Source organism: Gorilla gorilla, chromosome 12 (assembly GCF_029281585.2).
Source record: "Gorilla gorilla gorilla isolate KB3781 chromosome 12, NHGRI_mGorGor1-v2.1_pri, whole genome shotgun sequence".
In the NCBI taxonomy this organism is placed as follows: Eukaryota; Metazoa; Chordata; class Mammalia; order Primates; family Hominidae; genus Gorilla; species Gorilla gorilla.
In genome coordinates, this window is record NC_073236.2 from 69,714,194 (window position 1) to 69,734,091 (window position 19,898).

The following is a 19,898-nucleotide window of genomic DNA, read 5'->3' on the forward strand; positions in this document are numbered from 1 at the left end:
ATCAAATCTTGAAAACAGAGCAAAGGGAGGGGAAGGGTGGAGAGGGAGAGACCAGAGGAGGAGGGAGAAAAAGAGATCATGTGACTGGATAAGACAGCTCACAATTCACTGTGCCTTTCTCCCACCATTTGTGGCCCAAGGACCTGTACTCCCTCCTCAGCCTCCTCTAGGGAGGGGTCCTTGATGAGAATTCTGAGGACACAAGACCCCTTGTGGATATTTCTTAGCTCAGCCTTGGTGTGCTTACCTGCTTCTGACAAGCAAAGTGGCCAAGTAGGGGAGGGAGTTGAATCTGATGTCCTCCACTAAGTCCAGGACTCTTATTTTGTTTTGTTTTGTTTTTGGGACGGAGTCTTGCTCTGTCACCAGGTTGGAGTGCAGTGGCACAATCTCGGCTCACTGCAACTTCTGCCTCCTGGGTTCAAGTGATTCCCCTGCCTTAGCCTCCTGAGTAGCTGGGACTGCAGGTGCGCACCACCACGCCCGGCTCATTTTTTGTATTTTAGCAGAGATGGGGTTTCACCATGTTGGCCAGAATGGTCTCAATCTCCTGACCTTATGATCCACCCACCTCAGCCTCCCCAAGTGCTAGGATTACAGGTGTGAGCTACCGTGCCCGGCCGAACTCCTGTTTTTGTTTTTGTTTTTTATTGCCAATGTCTTTGCACTCAGCTTGTTTCTCTTGCTGGAATGGTAGTCAGGGTGTCACTTATATGTCTTTATCATCCCAAATTTCTGTCAGTCCCTTGGCCAAAGTTATTCCAAATAAATATTCAATGTAATTACCTGCCACTTCCCTGCCCCAATCCTCTTTCTGCTGGATTGCCACTCCTAAGCCTCAGATATAGAAATTCCAGGGTTACAATGGGTTTGCTCTCGAATGACATCACACCAGTCCCCTACCCCCTACTCTGAGTTGAGGGATATTTGTATTTTAACAGAGAGCCATTGAGTAACTTTAGGGCCTCTCTGGTGGTGGAAGTTTAGGTGCCAGGGTTGATATTTTGGGAAGGAGAATTTATTTTATGTATTTATTTTTTTGGAGACGGAGTCTCTCTGTCGCCCAGGCTGGAGTGCAGTGGCACGGCCTCAGCTCACTGCAACCTCCGCCTCCTGGGTTCAAGTGATTCTCCTGCCTCAGCCTCCCGAGTAGCTGGGACTACAGGCTCATGCCACCACGCCTGGCTATTTTTTGTTGCGTCATCCCATGGTGGAATGTAGAAGGGCAAGAAAGTATACATGTGCAAGGGAGGAGGGGGCCAGACTTATCCTTTTATCAGGAACCCAGTCTTGTGACTATGACATGAATCTATTTATGAGAGCACAGCCCTCATGACCTAATCACCTCTTAAAGATCCTACCTCTCAACACTGATGCATTGGGGATTAAGTTTCCAACACATGAACTTTGGTGGATGCATTCAAACCACAGCACCAGGGTTCCTACTATGTCACCTCCAGAGGCACCCAGAGAGGAAGGTTTTGAGTTAATCACTTCATAATTTATAGCCCTTGAGCCATCAGAGAGCCCATGCAGAAAGCACCCTATTTCCTAGGTCTCAGGTGGCATGGAGGGGTGAGTACTTTGAAGAAGGTGCTTGCTAATTTCCAAAGACTCAACGCAAATAAGTTCAGTGGGGTTCATGGGAGAGAGACCTGAAATGAATCAATCATGGGTAATACTAGAAAGTTGTCTTCTCGTCATTACTTCCATCTATTTCCACACCTACCCCATCACACTCCGTTCTCAGTATCTTCATCTGTATTGGGGTGGAAAAGAGTGCCAACAGCTCAGAATAATACTGGTTCTAGCTCCACCCAGCCTCACCCAATGTGGCCCAACCTAGTGGAATTGCAGTGAAAGGAAGCGAGAGTTCTAATTATGGGTTTTAGGTATCATTTCACTAGATATGTTGGAGGATCTGAGGACCTTCCTTAGGGACCTTTAATTACAGTACCCTGGACTGGGAAGTGCCCATGATGTGGCACCTCTTTCTTACCCTGTAGGGTTTTCTTGACTACATAATAATTGAACATACTTATGGGGGTACATGTGATATTCTGATACATACAATGTATAATGACCAAATCAGGTTAATTAGCATATCCATCACCTCAAACCCTTGTCATTCCTTTGTGTTGGTAACATTCTAAATCTTCTAGTTATTTTGAAACATGACAGATTATTAACTGTAGTCACCCTTGTGTGCTATTGAATACTAGAACTTATTCCTTTTATCTAACTATATGTTTGTAACCATTAACCAACCTCTCATCAGTCTCTCTCCTACCCTTCCTGGCCTGTAGTAACCACCATTTTACTCTCTACTTCCATGAGATCACCTTTTTTGTGCTTGATTTATTTCAGTTAACATAATGGCCTTGGTTTTATCCATGTTACTGCAAATGACAGAATTTCATTCTTTTTTAGGCTGTATTTGTATATATAGCACATTTTAATCCATTCTTCTGTTGATAGACTGTTAGGTTGATTCCACATCTTGGCTATTGTGACTGCTGCTGCAGTAAACATGGGAGTGCAGATATCTCTTTAATATACTGATTTCCTTTCTTTTGTATGTATTATACCTAGCAGTAGGATTGCTGGATCATATGGTAGATATATTTTTAGTTTCTTGAGGAACTTTCATACTACTTTCCACAGTGGCTATACTAACTTACATCCTGCTCCACCCCCCGCTTTTTTTTTTTTTTTTTGAGACACAGGGTGTTGCTCTGTCGCCCAGGCTGAGTGCAGTGGCCAGGATCTTGGCTTACTGCAGCCTGGACCTCCCAGGCTCAAGTGGTCCTCCCACATCAGCCTCCTGCGTAGCTGGGACTACAGGTGCACATCATCACTCCCAGCTAATTTTTTAATTTTTAAATTTTTTGTAGAGGCGGGATCTCACTATGTTGCCCAGCTGGTGTGAAAATCCTGGATGTAAGCAGTCCTCCTGCCTCAGCCTCCCAAAGTGCTGGGATTACAGGCGTGAGTGTCCACACCCAGCCTGCTATAGCTTTGTAGTATGTTTTGAAGTCAGGTAGTGCGATGCCTCTAGTTTTGTTCTTTCTGCTCAGGATTGCTTTGGCTATTTGGGGTCTTTTGTGGTTCCCTAGGAATGTTAGGGTTGTTTTTTCTATTTCTGTGAAGAATGTCGTTGGTATTTTGGTAGAGATTGCATTGAATCTGTAGATTGCTTTGGGTAATATGGGCATTTTAACAGTATAAATTTTTCCAATCTATGAGCATGAGATATCTTTTCATTTTTTGTATCCTCTTAAATTTCTTTCATCATTTGTTTTATAGTTTTTATTGTAGAGATCTTTTACTTTGGTTAAATTTGTACCTAAGTATTTTATTTTATTTTTTTTTGCTATTGTTAGTGGAATTCCTTTCTTGATTTTGTTTTGTGATTCTTTGCTGTTGTATAGAAATGCTACTGATTTTCGTATGTTGGTTTTGTATCCCGCAACTTTACTGAATTTGTTTGTTGACTTCTAACAGTTTTTTGGTGGAGTCTTTTTTTTTTTTTTTTTTTTTTTTTTTTGAGACGGAGTCTCGCTCTGTCGCCCAGGCTGGAGTGTAGTGGTGCAATCTCGGCTCACTGCAAGCTCCGCCTCCCGGGTTCACGCCATTCTCCTGCCTCAGCCTCCGGAGTAGCTGGGACTACAGGTGCCCGCCACTGCGCCCGGCTAATTTTTTGTATTTTTAGTAGAGATGGGGTTTCACCGTGGTCTCGATCTCCTGACCTCGTGATCCGCCCACCTCAGCCTCCCAAAGTGCTGGGATTACAGGCGTGAGCCACCGCGCCCGGCCTTGGTGGAGTCTTTAGGTTTTTACGTTGTTGCAAACAAGAATAATTTGACTTCTTCCTTTCCAATCTGGATGCCCTTTATTTCTTTTTTTTTTTCTGATTGCTCTGGCTAGGACTTCCAGGTCTATGTTAAATAAAGATAGTGAAAGTGAGCATCCTTTTCTCATTCCATATATATATATATATATATATATATATATATTATTATTATTTTGAGATGGAGTTTCACTCTTGTTTTCCAGGCTGGAGTGCCCAAGTGATTCTCCTGCCTCAGCCTCCCAAGTAGCTGGGATTACAGGCGTGCGCCATCATGACTGACTAATTTTTGTATTTTTAGTAGAGACAAGGTTTCACCATGTTAGGCTGGTCTTGAACTCCTGACCTCAGGTAATCCACCCACCTTGGCCTCCCAAAGTGCTGGGATTATAGGCATGAGCCACCGTGCCTGGCTGTTGTTCCATATCTTAGAGGAGGACTGGGAAGTGCCCATGATGTGGCATCTCTTTCTCATCCTTACAGGTTTTTAGTTCTCTGATGCTAGATTCCAATCCATATTCTCACCAGAGGCTGACTTTGGTAAGGAGCACAAACTTCTGGTATGGTCCATATTTTAATTCTTTCAACCCATTGTGTCCATTAATGCATTTGGACATGCCTGGTCAAGTGTCCTGGCCTTTGGTATGGTCACAGCCATTGCAGCATCAGTATCTGTGTATCTGGATAGTCAGGCTACTCCAGACCATTTGTGTCAGCAGAAGCTGGAGTTCACAGAGAGTATCTGCTCTCCAAATCTCACCCCACCTTCCAGGCTTTGAGCAAGGTAGATGGTTTACCAAAGCACCTGCCTGAGGGGCTGCTAAGGGCTAGCATCAGTCCAGGAGTAAATCATTGGCACGATCCACAAAAGAATCCTTTCTACATAAACCCAACTCTCTGTTGTGGCCTCCTTTCCTCCCACCCCGTGGATAGAACCATAAGGAGACATCAGAACTTGACCACAGCAATGTTGGGTACACTGGTCATCTCCATCCTTTTCTTTCCCTTCTTCTCCTCCTCCTCCTTCTCTTTTCTCTTTTTCTCTCTCTTTTTTTCCTTTGGAGATGGAGTCTTGCTGTGTTGCCCAGGCTGGCCTTGAGCTCCTGAGATCAAGTGGTTCTCCTGCCTCAGCCTCCTGAGTAGCTGGAACTACAAGCATGAGCCTCCATCTCCTGCTCCATACTTTTCCTGAAGGAGATCACTCTTTCTATCATTAAAATATTTAATGCATTTCTAATCCCCAACACACACACATTCACATGCATGTGTGTATGCGTGTCATAATGGTGGTGCTTCTAGTGTCTGTCTAGTGTCTGTTGAGATAATACAAGTGGTTATAAGCTGGTATGAAAATAATAACAAATTTAAATATATTTAATTTTTATACATCCAATCACATTGACAAATTTGAGACACAATAGTGTTTATATATGTGGAACATTTATTTGAGCTACAGACAGTGCAAGGTTCAAAAAGTGGATCTTTTGCATTAACTCTAGTACCAGGGCTCAGAGCTATGACATCTGTCACCCTTTACTGCATACCCTTCCCTTCCTAGACCTCTTCTGTGTCCATGAGATCAGACTTAGGAATGAGTTTGGGGAATGGGGCAAGACAGGCTGAGGGTTAGGCCTTAGAACTCCACCTATTTGCTGCAACTCCTCTGTCTGGAAGTTTCAGGAGGTTGGGGTAGGGAGGGGGCGAGATGTGGGGAGAAGTGGTGTGGCACCCGATGACACCAGTCACACCTGGAGCTACAACTGTCTTCCAACAGAAAATAGGGGAGGCAGGGAAAGGAAAGAGGATTGAGAAAGAGGGAGAAGAAGTGAGGAGAGGAGGGAAGGAGGAAGAGGGTTAGTGAGGAGGGGATTGTGGTCAGGGCAACCTTGGGGCTGAGCCAGATTGACAGGGGTGCTGCCCCTTGGGGAGGCAAGTAGGAGATTTCTTGGCATCCTGGCTCAGCCCTGGAGTAATCTGACTCCACAAGGCAATACCAGCCCCTCTCTGTTCTCTCAGCATCTCCTTTCCTTCCAAACCAGACTGACAGGCCCAGGCTGGCAAGAGCCATCTCTTTTGTCACAGAAGACTGCAACTGATGAATGACTTACTAGTTCTGACTGCCTTGACGGATTTGCACTTTATGAGGAGATCCTAGTATATCACTTCTGCTGCCACTATTAAGTATTACCCAAACTATTACTTCTCCTTCTCGTCCAGTCAATTTTGGTAATTTTTATTTTTTTCTCAAAAAAAGTTTTTAAATTATTGGAATAAATTTTTCTTAGTCTTATTATATTTTAAAGCTCGATTTTATCTTCCATTTTTCATGCTAATATTATTTAATACTTTAGCCTTTTTTTTTTTTTTAATAGTGACGGAATTTTGCTATGTTGGCCAGGTTGGTCTTGAACTCTTAGCCTCAAGCAGTCCTCCTGTCCTCGCCTCCCAAAGTGCTAGGATTACAGGTGTGAGCTACTGTGCCTGGCCTCAGCCTTTTTTTATGATCTGTTTTACTAGTGGTCTCTCTTTTCTTTGAGGACCTGTTTTGTCATCTCTATTGTTTGTCTTCTATTTCATTAACTTTTTCTTTCTAATATTTAAAAACTAATTTTGCAATTGAAAAGTAATACAATGGGTCACTTTCACTTACAAACGATTATAAAAAGACCAACAATCCAAAATAATAGAAAAAAGGACTTTTAAAAAAGAAATCTACATGGTTTATAAATGCAAGAAAATACTTTATTAGCAAGTACAACCATGCATCTTTTTTTTTTTCTTTTTTGAGACAGAGTCTTGCTCTGTTGCCCAGGCTGGAGTACAGTGCTGCATTCTTGGCTCACTGCAACCTCTGCCTCCTGGGGTTCAAGTGATTCTTGTGCCTCAGCCTCCCAAGTAGCTGGGATTACAGGTGTGTGCCACCATGCCTGGCCAACAATGCATCTTTTAATGGTGGACCTCTAGGCCTGAGTGGAGAAAAGAGGCAGCTTCAGAGAGGCATCTACTGCAGAGAGAGAGTGCCCAATGGTGGGAACCCTGGGCTACAGCCGGGAGGTCACCCTGCTCTCAGCCCTGTCTTTTATTTACTAGTAATAAGCAAGGCATAGACCTCTCTTCCCTCCCCTGCAAATCGTGACTAATAAAAAATGTCCCCACCTGCTTTGCCTGATTGGCTGTTGTATCACATCAGATTCAGAAGGTGAAGAAGACAAGACACCTGAACTCCTGCTCAGGCCCTCGCCACCATCTTTCTTCTCCCACATGTGGCAGCAGGGAGGGGTTGTCGGTGAAACCAGCCTGTTCTGGCGAGACTACTTATCAGGCCCTGCCCTTAAAGGAAAATTATTTTGAAAACAGAGAGTGGATCTTATTCTCTTTCTAGCTCATTGTGCTTTCTGGCTTATCTCTTCTTTAGTTAAGTTTTGATTTTGATTTTGTTTTTAGGATTTTATGATTCTGTATTCTGTGGAGAAGCATGGGAGGGGAAGGTGTGTTGGAAACTGGGCCTAAAAACCAGGAGGCAGAAATGGATGTCCTGTATCAGCAGTTTTGGTCTTAGGACCCTTTTATACCCTTTTTCCTTCTTCATTTTTTTTTTTTAGCTTTATTGAGTTATAAATGATACACAAAAAATAGTATGCATTTGGTTTATGTGTCTTGATGAGTATACATCTTGGCAAGTTTGAACATGTGCATACACCCATCAGACTATCTCCACAACCAAAATGCTAAACTTATCCATTACCTCCAAAAATTTGCTTGTGTTATTTTTTTTTTAAACAGGGTCTCACTCTGTCACCCAGGCTGGAGTGCAGTGGTACGATCTCAGCTCACTGCAGCCTTGACCTCCTAGGCTCAAATGATGCTCCCACTTCAGCTTCCTAAGTAGCTGGGACTACAGGCATGTGCCACCATGCCCCCACTAACTTTTTTTTTTGTTTTTTGTAGAGTTGAGGTCTCACTATGTTGCCCAGGCTGGTCTCAATATCCCAGACTCAAGTGATCCTCCTGCCTTGGCCTCCCAAAGTGCTGGGATTACAGGCATGAGCCACTGTGCCTGGCCTGCTTGTGTTTGTGTGTGTGTGTGTGTGTGTGTAAGTGTGTGTGTGTGTTTTGGTAAGAACACTTAAAACAACATGTATTAGGCCTGGCATGGTGGCTCATGCCTGTAATCCCAGCACTTTGGGAGGCCAAGGCAGGCGGATCATGAGGTCAGGAGATTGAGACCACCCTGGCTCACACGGTGAAATCCCGTCTCTACTAAAAATACAAAAAAATTAGCCGGGCATGGTGGTGGGCACCTGTAGTCCCAGCTACTCAGGAGGCTGAGGTGGGAGAACGGCATGAACCTGGGAGGTGGAGCTTGCAGTGAGCCGAGATCGCGCCACTGCACTCCAGCCTGGGTGACAGAGCCAGACTCCATCTCAAACAAAACAAAACAAAACAAAACAAAACAAAACAAAACAAAAATGTATTGGCTGGGTGCGGTGGCTCACACCTGTAATCCCAGCACTTTGAGAGGCTGAGGTGGGTGGATCACGAGGTCAAGAGATCGAGACCATCTTGGCTAACATGGTGAAACCCCATCTCTACTAAAAATACACAAAAAAAAATTAGCTGGGTATGGTGGCACACTCCTGTAGTCTCAGCTACTCAGGAGGCTGAGGCAGGAGAATCGCATGAACCCGGGAGGCGGAGGTTGCAGTGAGCCGAGATCGTGCCACCTCACTCCAGCCTGGTGACAGAGTGAGACTCTGTCTCAAAAAAAAAAAAAAAGTATTCTCAACGTATTTTAAAGTGCACAATACCTTATTGTTAACTATAGGTACTATATTGTACAGCAGATATCTAGAATTTATTCATCTTGGCTGGGCGTGGTGGCTCACACCTGTAATCCCAGCACTTTGGGAGGCCAAGGTGGGAAGATCATGAGGTCAGGAGATGGAGACCATCCTGGCTAACACGGTGAAGCCCCGTCTCTACCAAAAATACAAAAAATTAGCTGGGCGTGGCAGTGTGCACCTGTAGTCCCAGCTGCTGGGAAGGCTGAGGCAGGAGAATGTTGTGAACCCGGAAGGTGGAGCTTGCAGTGAGCTGAGATCAGGCCACTGCACTCCAGCCTGGGTGACAGAGCGAGACTGTGTCTCAAAAAAAAAAAAAAAGAATTTATTCATCTTGCATACAGAACAATGGATGAAGAAAATGGTATGTACACACCATGGAATACTATACAACTTTAAAAAAGAAGGAAATCCTGCTATCTGTGACAACATGGATAAACCTAAAGAATACTGTGCCAAGTGAAACAAGCCAGTTACAGAAGGAAAAACACCATGTGATTATACCTGTGTGATGCATATTCCACATACATAAGAATGGAATGGTGACCACCAGGGACTGGGGGAGGGAGCAATGGTGAGCATTTTTCAATGGACATACAGCTTCCATTATATAATTTAAAAATTTAAAAAGCTGTGGTAAAATACACATAAAATTTTTAAGTATACTGTTCGGTAGTATTGAGTACATTTATATTGTGCAACCATCACCGCTCTTTATCTCTAGAATTCTTTTCATCTTGAAAATTGAAACTCTATCCATATGAAATGAAAACTCCCTATTCTCCCCTCCCTCAGCCCCTGATCACCACTAGTACCCTGTGTTCTCCATGCATCTGATTAGGCACCCCAAGTAAGTGGAATCATATAGCACATCTCCCTGTGTGGCTTACGTCACTCTGCACAATGTCTTTTTTGTTTTTTTTTTTGCCCAGGCTGGAGTGCAATGGCATGATCTCAGCTCACTGCAACCTCCGCCTCCCAGGTTCAAATGATTCTCCTGCCTCAGCCTCCCAAGTAGCTGGGATTACAGATGCCTGCCACCACACCGGCTAATTTTTTGTATTTTTGTAGAAACGGGATTTCACCATGTTAGCCAGGCTAGTCTCAAACTCCTGACCTTGGATGATCTGTCCACCTCTGCCTCTCGAAGTGGTGGGATCACAGGCATGAGCCACCGTGCCTGGCCCACAACATCTTAAATGTTTACATTGTAGCATGTTTCAGAACTTCCTCTTTATGGCTGAACAACATTTCATTGTATGTATACACCACATTTTGTCCATCCATTCATCACTGATAGACATTTGGGTTGCTTGTACCTTGCTTGCTATTGTGATAATACTGCAACAAACATGAGTGAATAAATAACCTCTTCAGGACTCTACTTTCAATTCAATTGGATATATAAACAGAGTGGAATTGCTAGATCATATGGTAATTCTATTTTTAATTATTTGAGGAACTGCCATGTTGTTTTCTCCAGCAGCTACACAATTTTGCATTCCCAGTAACTCTACATGAGGGGTTCAATTTCCCCATATCGTTGCGACACTTGTTATTTTTGATTTTTAAAAAATGTGTGTTTTGACAAGTAAAAATTGTATGGATTTATGGTATACAACATGATGTTTTGATATATATATATATACACATTGTGGAATGGCTAAATTAACCTGTTGAACATATGCATTGCCTCATATACTTCCCATTTTTTTGTGATAAGACCACTTAATTTATTCTCTTAGCAATTTTCAAATATACAATATATTGTTACTAACTGTAGTCAGCATGATGTACAGTGGATCTCTTGAACTTGTTCCTTCTGTCTAACAAATTTTGTGTCCTTTGACCAACATCCTTCCAATCTCCCCACCTGCCACCCTCTGGTAACCACCATTTTACTCTCTATTTCTATGAGTTCAACTATTTTATACTCCATATATAAGTGAGGTCATGTGGTACTTGTCTTTCTGTACCTGGCTTATTTCACTTGACATAGTATCCTCCAGGTTCGCTCATGTTGTCACAAATGACAGGATTTCCTTCCTTTTAAAGGATGAATGGCACTCCATTGTGTATATGTACCACATTTTCTTTATCCATTCATCTGCTGATGGACACTTACATTGATTTTATATCTTGGCTATTTTGAATAATGCTGTAATGAATATGGGAGTGTGAATATCTCTTCAACATACTGATTTCATTTCCCTTAGATATATACCCAGTAGTGGTATTGCTGGATCATATGGTAGTTCTACTTTTAAATTTTTGAGGAACCACCATAGTGTTTTCCATAATGGCTGTACTAATTCACATTTGCGTCAGTAATGTGCAAAGGTTTCCTTTTCTCAACATCCTTGCCAATGCTTGTCATCTTTCTTCTTTTTGGTAATAGCCATTCTAACAAGAGTGAGGTGATATGTCATTGTTTTGAATTGCATTTCTCTGGTGATTAGTGCAGTTCAGCACCTTTTCAGATTCCTGTTGGCCATTTGTATGTCGTATTTTGGGAAGTGTCTGTTCAAGTCCTTTGATCATTTTAAAACTCTGGTTATTTGTTTTATTCCTACTGAGTTGTTTGAGTTTCTTATCTACACTTTAGATCATAACAACCCCTTCTCAGATACATGGTTTGCAAATGTATTCTCTCACTCTGTAAGTTTTCTCTTCACTGTATTGTTTCCTTTACTGTGTGGAAGGGTTTCAGTTTGATGTAATCCTATTTTGCTTTTGTTGCCTGAGCTTTTGGAGTCATATCCAAAATTTTTGCCCAGACCAATATCATGAAGCTTTTTCCCTATGCTTTCTTCTAGTAGTGTTACAGTTTCAGGTCTTATGTTTGTCTTTAATCCACTTTTATTTGATTTTTGTATATGGTGTGAAATGAACATCTAATTTCATTCTTCTGTATTTGAATATCCAGTTTTTCCAGCACCATTTATTGAGTAGGCTGTCCTTTCCCCAGTGTATGTTCTTGGGACCTTTGTTGAAAATCAGTTGACTGTAAATACATAGATTTATTTCTGGGTTCTTTATTTTGTTCCTTTAGTCTATGTGTCTGTTTTTTGGTGGTACCATGCTGTTTTGGTTACTACAGCTTTGTAGTATATTTTGGAGACAGACAGTATGATACCTCTAGCCTTGTTCTTTTTGCTGCAGATTGCTTTGGCTATTTGGAGTCTTTTGTGGTTCCATAGGAATTTCAGAGTTGTTTTTTCAATTTTTGTGAAGAATTTTATTAGTATTTTGATAGAGATTGCTTTGAATCTGTAGGTCATTTTGGGTAGTATGAGCATTTTAATATTAATTCTTCCAAACCGTGGACACAGCATATCTTTCCATGTTTTGTGTGTGTCCTCTTCAGTTTCTTTCATCAGTGTTTCAACAGTGTTTTCCATGCACAGATCTTTCATTTCCTTGATTAAATTTATTCCTAAGTATTTTTTATTCATTTATTTTATTTTATTTTATTTATTTATTTATTTTTGAGGTGGAGTCTCACTCTGTAGCCCAAGCTGGAGTGGCGTGATCTCGACTCACTGCAACCTTCACCTCCTGGGCTCAAGTGATTCTCGTGCCTCAGCCTCCTGAGTAGCTGGGACTACAGGTACGCACTATGACACCTGGCTAATTTTTTGTATTTTAGTAGAGATGGGGTTTCACCATGTTGCCCAGTGTGGTCTCAAATTCCTGAGCTCAGGCGATCCTCCCACCTTGGCCTCCCAAAGTGCTGGGATTGCAGGCGCGAGCCACTGTGCCCAGCCTATTCCGAAGTATTTTTAAATAGCTATTGTAAATGAGATTGATTTCTTCATTTTTTTGATAGTTCGTTGTTATTGTATATAAACACTACTGAATTTTGCATGTTGATTTTGTTTCTTTTTTAAAAAAAATACTAACAGACAAGCAAATGCATGTTGATTTTGTATCCTGCAACTTTACTGAATATGTTTATCAGTTCTAACAGTTTTTTGGTGAGTCTTTACTATTGTCTATCTAAAGATCATGTCATCAACAGACAGACAATTTAACTTTTTCCTTTGCGATTTGGACAAATTTTATTTCTTTCTCTTGACTAATTGTTCTGGCTAGGATTTCCAATACTGTTTTCAATAGAAGTGTCTGAAGTAAGCATTCTTGTCTTATTACTAATCTTACGAAAAAAGCTTTCAATTTTCACTATTCAATATGATGTTAGCTGTGGGCTTATCGTACATGACCCTTACTGTGTTGAGGTCCATTCCTTCTGTGCCTAATTTATTGAGAGTTTTTAATCATGAAAGGATGTTTAATTTTGTTGAATACCTTTCTCCATCAATTGAGATGATCAGGCTGGGCGTGGTGGCTCACGCCTGTAATCCCAGCACTTTGGGAGGCTGAGGTGGGTGGATCACAAGGTCAGGAGATGGAGACCATCCTGGCTAACATGGTGAAACCCTGTCTCTACTAAAAATACAAAAAAATTAGCTGGGCGTGGTGGTGGGCACCTGTAGTCCCAGCTACTTGGGAGGCTGAGGCAGGAGAATGGCATGAACCCGGGAGGCGGAGCTTGCAGTGATCTGAGATCACGCCACTGCACTGCAGCCTGGGTGACAGAGCCAGATTCCGTGTAAAAAAAAAAAAAAAATTGAGATGATCATAGGGCTTTTGTCCTTCCTCCTGTTAATGTGGTGTATCATATTTATTGATTTGTGTATGTTGAACCATCCTTGCATCCCAGGAATAAATCCCAATTGATCATAATGGATTATCTTTTTTTTTTTTCTCCCTTGGTGGGGACAGAGTTTCACTCTGCATGTAAAAATCTGCATGTAAGTGGACCTGTGCAGTTCAAACCCGTGTTGTTCAAGGGTCAGCTGTATATTTACAGTTGTTATATTGTCTTGATAAATTGATCCTCTGTCATTATGTAATGATGTTCTTTGTCTTGTTTTACAGTTTTTACTTAGTCTGTTTTATTTAAGTATAGCTACCCCTGCTCTCTTTGGTTTCCATTTGCCTGAAATGTCTTTTTCTAGCCTTTCACTTTCATTCTATGTGTGTTCTTAAATGTGAAGTTAATCTTCATAGGCCACATATAGTTGGGTCTGTTTTTAAATTTTTGATAGTATCCAACCTAATGGGTGTGAGGTGATAATTCTTTGTGGTTTTGATTTACATTTCTCTAATGATTAGTGATGTTGAGCATCTTTACATATGATTGTTGGCCATTTGTGTCCCTTCTTTGGAGACTATTCAAAGTCCTTTACCCATTTTAAAAATGAAGGCATTTGCTCTTTGTTGTTGAGTTGTAGGAATTTTAAAAATATATTCTGGATAGTAAATCCTTTTCAGATATAAGATTTGCAAATGTTTTTTCCCATTCTGTGGGTTGTCTTTTCACTCTTTTTCTTTTTCTTTTTTTTTTTTGAGACAAGGTCTTGCTCTATTATCGCTGGAGTACAATGGCGTGAATGTGGCTCACTGCAGTCTCGACCTTCCTGGCTCAAGGGATGCTCCCACCTCAGCCTCCCAAATAGCTGGGACTATAGACACATGCCACCACATCTGGCTAATTTTTTATTTTTTGTAGAGATGAGATTTCACCATATTACCCAGGCTGTTCTTGAACTCCTAGGCTCAAGTGATCTGTCTGCCTCAGCCTCCCAAAGTGTTAGGATTACAGGTGTGAGCCACTGCACCTGGCTGCCTTTTCACTCCTAATTGTATCCTCTGTTGCACAGAAATTTTTAAGTTTGATGTAGTCCCATATGTCTCCTTTTTTCCCCCCATGCTTTTTACGATTTCTAGCATCTTTTTGTGGGCTTATTGTGCTTGTATGTCTTCTTTGGAGAAATGTCTGTTCAAGTCCTTTGCCCTTTTTTGAATGGGGTTGTTTGGTTTTTCTGTTGTGGAATATTTAAATTTCTCTATGTATCCTCAATGTTGAGCCATACTAGAGATATGCTTTTCAAATATTTTCCCCCATTCTGTGCATCACCTTTTTTACTCTGCTGAAAGTGCTGTTTGATGCAAAAAAGTGTTTAATTTTCATGAGGTCCAATATATCTATTTTTTCTTTTGTTGCCTGTGCCTTGGGTGTTATATTCAAGAAATCATTGACAAATCCAATGATATGCTCTTTTACACTCATAAAAATTATAGACAACCCCAAATAACTTTTATTTAGTGGTTTTAACAGTATTTACCATGTCCGAAATATGATAAACATTAAAATTAGTATTTTGGAAAAATGCCATATTAGAAACTGATGATTTAAAAGTAACAACAATGAATCCATTACATGTGAACATACTATTTTTTTTTTTTTTTTTTTTTTTTTGAGACGGAGTTTCACTCTTTTGCCCAGGCTGGAGTGCAGTGGTGCGATTACAGCTCACTGTAATCTTCGCCTCCCAGGCTCAAGTGATTCTCATGCCTCAGCCTCCTGAGTAGCTGGGATTACAGGTGCTCACCACCACACCCGGCTAGTTTTTGTAGAGATGGGGTTTCACCGTATTGGCCAGGCTGGTCTTGAACTCCAGACTTCAAGTGATCCACCCACCTTGGCCTCCCAAAGTGCTGGGATTACGGGCATGAGCCACTGCACCAGGCCAACATACTTTTTATAAAAACAACTGTCTTCTCTAAAACAACAAAAAAATGTAGATAATAGTAGTATCATTTTATAGTTTTGCAACTCTCTTTAATGTTTGGCTTAATAGAAGATAGTTGGATTCTCGTATCTGTTTTTGTATTCAGTCTGTTGTGTATGTTGTTTTGATTGAAGTAGATGAAGGAAATCCAGCTACATACAGATTTGGAGTTGGAAAAAATAGTATTTTAATAACCTTTTTAGATCATAGTGGATACTCTTCTTTGTTATGTCATCAAAATTAGACAAATGGCAGTTTCTGAAAAATTAGTTGTAATGTGTGTAAAAAATTAGTTGAATCCATATCAGTGAACTCATACTTTTCTATATTAAACATCATTGCCCTATCTTGCACTTTGAATGGGTCTTTTATTCATGCCTGATTTTGTAACATCATGCATTGGTCATTTTGAAAATGATGGTTCAGTGAGTTATGCACATCTTCTAAATGTAGGCACATTTCAGTCTATAATATCAAAAACATATTTGTCAGTGTTACCACTGATTTCATCAGAAAAGTCTTGAGGTGTTAAGTCTTTAGGTATCTACCAGCATGGATACACATTTTCCAAAATTTTAAATCTTCACTTGACAGCTCAAATTTTACAGTTGGCAACAAATACTGTCAGTTGTTTTCTATGAGGTGACAGGTTCACTTCATTCATTTTTGAGAAAATGTTTGCCAGATACCCAAGTCTGAATAATCATAGTTTGTTAGTCATTTTTTTCCTAATAAAAATGATGTTCTATGAAAAAGCAGGTAGTCAACTTGTAATTCAAACAATCAGGTAAGTGCTTCCAGTACTTAGGTATTCAGCAGAAGTGCTTTGTGTACAGAGTATTAATAAGACATGTATTCAAGGGATAAGTTTTAATAAAATTAATAATTATTACTCTATCATGGACATTCTTACATGAAGTTTGCCTTTCTGTTGAACTGCAAGTACATGGGGGTGAAGACTGTGACTCCTGGTGCAGTTTGGTGCCTCTTCATTGACTTAAGGCTCTAGAAGGCACCAAATACTGTTGCTTTTGCATCATCAGTGCAAATGTCCGCAAAGTGAATGCTGCAGAAAAACTCTTGGTATTATTATAAAAATAATGTTGACCTTGGCTGGGCGTGGTGCCTCACGCCTGTAATCCCAGCACTTTGGGAGGCCGAGGTGGGCCGATCATGAGGTTGGGAGATTGAGACCATCCTGGCTAACACGGTAAAACCCTGTCTCTAGTAAAAATACAAAAAATTAGCCGGGCGTGGTTGCAGGCGCCTGTAGTCCCAGCTACTCGGGAGGCTGAGGCAGGAGCATGGCATGAACCCAGGAGGCGGAGCTTGCAGTGAGCCGAGATTGCACTACTGCACTCCACCCTGGGCCACAGAGCGAGACTCATCTCAAAAAAAAGAAAAAAAAATGATATTGATCTCTTGGATCCCCTAGGAAGGGTCTTGGGGACCCAGGAGTCCAGGGATCATAATTTGAGAGCCATGGCCTATATGACCACGGGTACTAATAGCACATGCCTCCAGCACCCTCCATCAACCTCCCTCGGCCTCATTTTCCTCAGTTGTAAAGGGAGGCCTGGGCAGGCTCTGTTTCTTCACACTGTTGGACCCTGTTTGCTAGCCCCCGAAGCTGCTTCTCCCTTAGCGGTGATGCTGCTTTCAGCTCCTGCTTTTCCTCCCTCTCTCATGCCTCCCTTTCTCTCCGTGGCTCCTCTTCCCCTCACTCTTTACAGGTTGGCATTCTTCTTGTTTCGTCTCCTCCTCCTTTCCCTGGATGATCTTATTTCCTCCCTGGTCTTTAACCATCACCTGCAGGCTGACAGCTCCCAAATCTCTCTCTTCAATCCAGATGTCTGTCCCGGGCTCCAGTTTTGTGGTTCCACCTGAGACCTTTCCACCTATATGCTTTACAGGCAAGTCAAAGTCAGCATGTCTAAACTGGTTTCTTCGTCTTCCCCTACACATTGCTTCCTCTTCCAGAATAGGCAGTCTTGGTTAATCCATCATCTGCTCAAATGCTTAAGCCAGAATCCCAGGAGTCCTCCTCCCCTTATCTGGCTCCCTCCCTTCCCTCATCTGCTCACCTGGCCTATCAGTTCTGCCTCCTAAACATTTTCCCAATCTCTCCCTGCTCTCCAGCCCCACCACCACTGCCTCAGCTCAGGCGCTCATCCCTTCTCACCTAAACGATTGCAAGAGTCTTCTCCCTGGCCCCCTGCCCCCTGTTTTCAACCTGTACTCTACAGTTCTGGTTGGAAACCACAAGAATTATCTTCTCACACTTTTTTTTTTTTTAACTTTTAATTTAGGTTCAGAGGTACATGTGCAAGTTTGTTATATAGTTAAACTCGTGTCACAGGGGTTTGTTGTGCAGATTATTTCGTCACTCAGGTACTAAGCCTAGTACCCAAGAGTTATTTTTTTCACTCCTTTCCCTTTTCCCACCCCCCCACCCTCCACCCTCAAGGAGGTCCCAGTGTGTATTGCTCCCCTCTTTGTGTTCATGAGTTCTCATCATTTAGCTCCCACTTGTAAGTGAGAACATGTGGTAGTTGGTTTTCTGTTCCTGCATTAGTTTGCTAAGGATAATGTGTTTTTCATTAAATAAATACATATCGAGTACTTACCATACCAGGCTCTGTGCAGGCTGTGGGAATACAACATAGGACATAACAGATACTGTCCTGACCTCCAGCACTCACAGCATATGAAGGAGGAGAGAAAAGGACAGGGCACAGGTCATTAGGACCCAGTGCAGTGGGGAAAGATGGCAGAGGTGCTTGGGAACCCCTAGAAGTTTTGACTGAGGGCTGAGTCTGAGGGTGTTCAGGGAGCACTTCCTGGAGGAAGCAGCTCTCATGTTCAGACTGCAGCCTGGGTGGGAGTTAACTAAAAGAGATGGGAGTGTTGTGGTGAAAAACTTTACTGGAAAGTTTGATCATTTAATTTCCCTGTTAAATACTTCTCTTGTGAGCTTCACCACTGCCTGCAGGATCAAGTCCAAATTCCTTATCATGAAACACAACCTTTGTGGCCTCGTTGTCTGCCACTCCCCTGTATTCATTGTCATCAGCTTGAACTGCTTTCAGTTCCCCCAAACGCTGCTTGCTCACTCGCTCAGCTCCAGGCCTTTGCACATGCAGTTCCTTGTGCCCTCCACCCTTGCCACGCAAATCCCTACTGCCTATCTATCCAACTGTGAATCACCCCATGTCAGCTGTTCAGGAGACCTTCCTGGCCCCTCCCCTGTAGACTTTGTGGCTCCCTCTCTTGTGCTTCCCACCTGTACACACACCTGGACTCTTGTGCCCTTATCACGTCCTTAGAGCTTTTCCACTTGTGCGTCTCCCTTGCCCCTACTTGCCAGTGTGGGAACTAGACCCCTGTCTAGTTCACATACCCTCATCCCATGAGCATTTTGGGCATCCCCAGGGTGTGTGACTCCCCTGTGCTAGTGGACAAGGTTAGACAATTACCATTACCTTTTCGTCTTTTCCCCTCCTCCAGCTCTGTGACTTCCCTTTGCCCCTACCACACCCCATGTAGCTATCAGTTTTGCTGGACACGGCCACACCCATCAGGCACCCCATACCTGCTGGGAGTCACGGACACTCCTATAGCAGCAGTGCTGTGGGGCTGCTGGTCCCTGCATTGCCTTATAGAGCCGTGGGGCTTCGCCCTACAGATACATCTAAATTACAAATACCAGTCCAGCCCAGAATCAGTTCTTGCTGTTGAACGCAACTGTCTCTGGGTCAGCTTGTTGTGCCTGTTTTCCTTCTTCCCTTAGAAAGAGTTATTTCCTTCAGAACCTTTCTACCCCTCATGAAAATAGGCTTCCCAAAGGTCTGCCCACCAGCCTACTAGACATATGTGGCCTGCATTGTCCCCCTGGAGGCAAAGGATGTGTGGGTATTTATTTATTTAAAATAGTAAGTTATGGCCGGGTGTGGTGGCTCACACCTGTAATCCCAGCACTTTGGGAGGCCAAGGCAGGTGGATCACCTGAGGCCAGGAGTTTGAGACCAGCCTGGCCAACATGGTAAACCCCGCCTCCACTAAAAAACACAAAAATTAGCTGGGCATGGTGGTGCATGCCTGTAATCCCAGCTACTCGGGAGGCTGAGGCAGGAGAATCGCTTGAACCCAGGAGGCGGAGGTTGCAGTGAGCCAAGATCGTGCCACTGCACTCCAGCCTGGGCAACAGAGCAAGACTCCATCTCTAAATAAATAAATAAATAAATAAATAAATAAATAAAAATATAAATAAGACAATAAATTATATAAGCAGTGCTGATACAGCTTCATCATTTAAAAATCGAAACAGTTTGGAAATATATAGACTAGTATATAAATGCTCTTCTTGCACCCCTTCCCCCATCCTAAAGCCTACCATACAGGTAGGCACTGTTAATTATTTGGTGGAAATGTTTACACTTTTTGCTTTGCATTTACACATGTGAGTGGCAGGGATAGTATCTGAGAAATTAATTTTTTTCTCCCCTGAATTTTCCCTTTTTCTGCCCTCACATTTATGGAGCTCATTACCTCCAGAGCAGCTTTTCAGGT

At 42.3% G+C, this 19,898-nt stretch overlaps 1 non-coding gene across 1 annotated transcript in view; it reads left to right on the plus strand.

Moving 5' to 3' along the window:
• LOC101142938 (uncharacterized) overlaps window positions 1-19,898 on the plus strand; it is a 106,364-nt gene that overhangs the window by 65,639 nt on the left and 20,827 nt on the right. The window lies entirely within an intron of this gene.